This window comes from Amblyomma americanum, chromosome 1, assembly GCF_052857255.1.
Source record: "Amblyomma americanum isolate KBUSLIRL-KWMA chromosome 1, ASM5285725v1, whole genome shotgun sequence".
NCBI classification, from domain to species: Eukaryota; Metazoa; Arthropoda; class Arachnida; order Ixodida; family Ixodidae; genus Amblyomma; species Amblyomma americanum.
The window spans coordinates 204,805,049-204,810,973 of NC_135497.1; positions in this window are offsets into that span (position 1 = coordinate 204,805,049).

Below are 5,925 nucleotides of genomic sequence, written 5' to 3' on the forward strand. Positions count from 1 at the left end.
ATTCTTCTCTCTTTTCTTCGTTTCTGGCGATGTCACACAAGAAAGAGCGGTCTTCAGTGCACGCGTGCAAGACACCGGTGTGGTCTCAGTTTTCTTACGTTTCACCGAAACCCCTTATCCCCACTTATTTCCCTTCTCTCATTCTTGGCGGTCGCCTTACCTGAGACCATTCGGATTAACGGTTTTCAGAGCAGTGTCATCTCGACATCACTGAATTTCAGGTGTCTGCGTATACGACTTCCCTGCCTATTTATAAAAAAGTCACTCATTCTGTTTTTGTGGCGCCTAACCTTCTCAAAATTTGCGTTGGAGCTCGTTTCGGCATCAATTTTCAGCCGAATATTGATGCCTGTCTACGCAGCTTCGGAATGCCACCCCGCAGTGCAACCCCCTCTCTGGAACTAAATGACACCGCATCCGCTTACTTAGATTTTCGTTCGCTTCCTCATCGAGTCCTCAGCTGCGGCGTGTGCTTACTTTGGCCTCTCCGACTGGCAGTAGTCATAACAAGGCCGGAGTAGGTGATGCGATAGGCCAATAATGTTTTGCGTGCATAGTTCATATGCTAATTACCTGCTACTCATTGCAGCGCCGTCGCCGGTGGGTTTGCTTGGTGTGAAGGAAAGCAGTGTGTTCCCCCACGTACCGTACATATCGCATCCTCGGAAATTTCCTTATTCACGGCGTGCAGAACGCACAGTCAGATTGGTCCGAACCATAATTGCCGCGACAGTCCGCGAAGGAAGATCTGGAGTGTGCGCCGGCGCCTGACACAATCCAAGGCCTGCAGAGAGTGTCTTGCGGTGTCCGGCTTATCGCCGCAGTCCTTAATGCGCAGGCGCGCAAAACGAATAAAAGGCGACCAGCCACGCACCGACGAACATGTGGCAATAAACGTCGCTTCGCCGCTGGGAACTTGTCTGCTCCTTCGCATGAACCACGCAACACAAGAACTGGCGGTGAGAATGGGATTTGAAGACGTTGTTCTTCAGTTTGGAAGGCAAGTCTTTCCGAAATTCACTCCGTAAATACTGCCTTTTTGCTATGTGCGAAACCCGTGACCGTCGTCATGAATGGGGCCGAGGCAGCATTGACGCATTCCGCTGGGCGACTGGGCCAGCTGGAACCCTTCGACGAGTCCGCCAGCGATTGTGCTTCGTACGAAGAGCGGCTTACGTCGTTCCTGATTGTCAACCGAGTACCCGACAGCGACAAGGTACACGCCTTCTTGAGCGTTATCGGTCCGAAGACCTCTGGGTTTTTGAAGTCATTAACTGCTCCAGAACTACCTTCTACGAACAGTTCGAAGACCTCAAGAAAGTTTTGAGCGACCACCTGTCCCCGAAGCCGTCCGTCATTGGACAACGGACCAAGTTTCACCGGAGGTGTTAACGAGAAGGCGAGTCCTTATCTAGTTAAGTTGCCGAGCTTCGTAAACTGTCGCAAACGTGCGAGTTTGGAAGCGCCCTTGACGAGCCTCTTCGGGACCGCTTCGTGTGCGGCCTGCTACGGGAAGATATTCAGCGAGTGCTTTTCACGGAAGATAGCAAGCTTACGTTCCAGAAAGCGGTGGAGCGGGCTCTTGCAATGGACGCGGCTAAGAAGAGTGCTGCTGAGGCACGTGGCACCGACGCCGCAGTCGACGATGTGCACAAGGTGCAAGCTGAGGCGCAGAAAGCATGCAAAAGCTGCTTTCGCTGTGGTTCGCGAAAGCTCGCGAGTGAAGCGTGCCCACACTTGGACGCAACCTGTTTCAGTTGCAACAAAAAAGGGCATATCCAGAGAGCCTGCCCAAATAGTGGCAAGACTTTTTATAAGATAAAAGAGATGAAAAAGAATGTGAAGAAGCTGAGGGTTGTGTCGCGCAAAGCTTCGACCCTCAGTCTAAACGATGTGTCGGCAGCTCAGCGCGACCCTGTCACGGTACAGATGACCATCGACGGCATCTTGGTGAACATGGAGCTAGTCACGGGAGTTTCAGTCATGTCAAAGACTGAGTTCCGTCAGCTCTTCCGTTCGGCTGTACTGGAGCCTACTACAACTTCGTACCTACACTACCTACACAGGAGCACTGGTACGACCCCAGGGGGTCTCTTCAGTCAACGTGCAGCACAGCGACCATTCTGCAATTCTTCCACTCTACATCGTAGACCACAAGAGACCACCTCTAGTGGGCCGGGAGTGGCTCCACGCCGTCCGACTGGAGTGAGCGAAAATCTGGAACCTGAACAACATTACAAGGTCAGACACTCCTACTCATATCAGCGTAAAAAAGAGGCTTGACGCATTGTTGGCGAAGCACCAACCCCCTTTCAAAGACGGAAGAGCGCGCCGAACTTTTTCTTAAACCTGATATGAAGCCGATATTTCTAAAGGCCAGGAATGTTCCGTTCGCGTTGCAAAAAAAGCTTTCGACGCTGAAATGGCTAAAATGGACCAACTGGGAATTATATCGCCGGTTACCACGTCAGAATACGCTACGCCTGCGGTACCCGCAATCAAGCAAGATGGTGGCATACAGATTTGCGCCGACCACAAGACGACCGCTAACCCGTGCCTTGAAGTCGACCGCTACCCATTACCGAAGGTGGATGATCTGTTCATAGCCTTGTCCGGAGGTAAGCATTTCTCGAAGATTGATCTCAACCGGGCCTATCAGCAAGTGGTCATGCCTGAGTAGTCAAAACAATACCTCACGTTGAATACGCAGAAAGTATTGTTTGCTGTTAATCAACTCGCGTTTGGAATTTCGTCCGCACCTGGGATTTTCCAAAGAATAATTGACACCATGCTGAAGGGCTTACACGGGGTTTTGTGCTACCTAGACAACATTCTGGTGACCGGTAAAAATGACGAACATTTCAACTATCTGGAGGCTGTGTTAAAACGACTTCTTGAAAGAGGCGTTCGTGTCAAGAAAGAGAAGTGTTCGTTTTTCCAATAGGACCTTCGCTATCTCGGACACAGAATCGGCGCACAAGGCATCTCTGCAACGACGGAGAAGGTTGATGCACTCCTCAAGGCTCCAGTCCGTAAAGACAGGCAGCAGCTGCGGTCGTTCCTGGCAGTCGTCAATTTCTACGGCAAGTTTCTTCCTAACCTAGCAACGGTGGCGCAACCATTTTCCAGGTTGCTACGTAAAAACGCCCCGTGGTGCCGGGATGAGCGTTGCCAGGCAGCGTTCACCAAGATAAAGAGCTTGCTAGCCTCTCCGCTGACGTTGGCGCACTACGACCCGTGCACACCGTTGCAGCTATCATGCGACGCATCGCACTATGCTTTAGGCGCGGTTCTTTCTCATGTTATGGATGATGGCAGCACAAAGCCAATCGCTTTCGCTTCGCGTACCTTGACCGATGCCGAAAAGAAATACAGCCAGCTTGAGAAAGAGGCCCTTGAGATAATATTTGGTGGTGGTGGTTGTTGCTATGGGGGGGGGGGGGGGGGGGGGATACTGGTCCCGACGTATGTAGATTTTGCTGGCCCCTTTTTGCACTCAGTGTTTCTTGTAGTCGTGGATGCGCACTCCAAGTGGCCGGAGGTGTTCGTTATGCGCTCGACTACGTCGAATGCTACCGTTGACAAATTGAGGGAGCTGCTTGCGCGTTTGGTTTCCCGGAAACTATTGTCACTGATAACGGCCCGCAGTTCACTTCCGAACAGTTCAAGCTTTTTGTAAAAGAATTGTCTGTCACGTGCTTACAACACCGTATCATCCCAGCTCAAACGGGCTTAAAGAGCGTTTTATTCAGACACTTAAAAACGCTCTTCGTAAGCCTAGCGGAGCGGACACGTTACATCTAAGGCTTCACAAGTTTTTGCTTACCGATCGCAATTCGCCCCGTGCGACAAGTGAGTCACCAGCAAACTTGTTACTAGGACGACGGCTGCGAAATCGACTCTATGTGGTCAAGCCAGCGGTGGGAGGAAGGGTTGCATATAATCAGTTCAAGCTATCAGTGGCTCGCCCACGTCGTCATCGTGACATAGCAGTCGGTGACCAAGTGATGGCTGGCAATTAACGAGGCAGACCAAACTGGGTCCCTGGTGTTGTTGTGGGGCAGTCCGGCCTTTTGTCTTTTACTGTTCGTGCTACCACACCCAGCGGCAGTTTCACCTGGCGTTTCCACAGGGACCAGCTGCTCGCGCGGACCACGGATCCGGACCGCGAGGCATCTGATCAGCACGAAGAGCAGGACGAGTTCCTGGCCAATATAATTCTAAATATATTTCTAATTTGGCCAATATAAAAGGGGAGGGATGTGGTGTCCGGCTTATCGCCGCAGTCCTTAATGCGCAGGCGCGCAAAACGACTAAAAGGCTTCGGCGCGCGTGCTTATCTAGACCAGCCACGCACCGACGAACATGTGGCAATAAACGTCGCTTCGCCCCTGGAAACTTCTCTGTTCCTTCGCATCAACCACGCAGCACAACACGTCTACCGCCCAATCCCTGGCTGTATACGTTATGCTCGAGTGCACCTGCGGTGTGAAGATGGCCCGTTCTCGCTGATCACACTTAGCGGATATATCGACGTTATGTGGTTCCCCTTCCACCACAGTTTCTACTGCGCTGTCCGCGGCGATGAAAGGTGCAAGACGTCCATGCCATATCATTTATACATGAACTCAGTCACGTTACGAAGTGCTACAACGAACCCAATAAAGAGAACGTCTGTCTTAATTGCGGCCAGGGGGCAGGAAGCTCCGGTTAGTTTCGGTTTCAACTACTTCAGCGCACCTGATGACTGGATGTGAAATGATGCTTTGAATGAGTCCTGCCCACGCACGTAGCACGATAACGCTGCGACCGTGACCGAGTGCTCTGAACGACGGGGCTAGGAGTTGTTGTAAACCAGCGCAACGGCTCGAAGCCAAACAGACAGGGACAAAACACAGCACTGATCCAATGTCCCTTCTGACTTGAAGACTGGAGAAGAAGCCTCAGATGATCCTTGCATAGCCTCACCTGACGTTGCCATTCGGACCTCAAGAACTTGCATATCCTTATGCCGTGGCTAACTGAAGGCTGGAAGCCCACAAACAAGCCCAGCACCTCGGGAGGCAGAATGCGCTTTCGAATGCAGAAGCCAAGCATTCGCGATTTACACGAAGCATTTGCGATGACGGCTATGAAACGAGACGGTTCGGTGAGACAGGGCGAATAAATAGAGCCCCTTGTACAAGAAATAAAGCTGGGGTTAATGACCTCAGGGTTAATGAAGTTAGTGTAAACATTCTTGCGGTGCGGTTACGAGTGATGGAATACCGATCACTCGAGTGCTTTTCCTTACCTCAGTAATTATCATTTCATGGTCCATTAAGGTGAAACACGCGTCGTAACTGTCATAAATTTCGATGAATAGTCGAAACAAACCACAAAATCATGCCCAAAATATGACAAAATGTTTTGTTTTGGCGTAACGAAATTTTCCTATAGTATTGTAATGTTTTTCTATAATACTGCAATATTTTTATGTAGTATTTTTCGGTTCTTCTGTTGCTACGACAAAGGACAGCACAGTACAGCAGAAAATTCTGGTGCTACTATAAAAGTTCTGTTGTTACAAATACTACAAAAAATCTCTTGTGAAGACAGAAAAGTTTATGTCGTGTTTTTATAGCGTCGAAGCTGTTCTCTCGCTGTGTACGAATTGAATACTTTTAAGCCGTATGTTTCTCATTTCATTAATAAACTTTGTGTAAGTAACAGTCTGGTACTACACTACTTCAGAAATAAACAAAGTGCTGCTTAGATGTGTGCTTCGAAAAACAGCCATAGTTTGGAACTGTAATTTACTTCTTTGGCCAGTCTTTTAGTCGAGCCGGATACGAAGTTAACGCCGCCCGCCACTTCCGTTGAGGATGAACGATCGCAGCGCCCTTTTCTCTCAAGGCAACTGTACGAAACTTTATGTGCGGATCA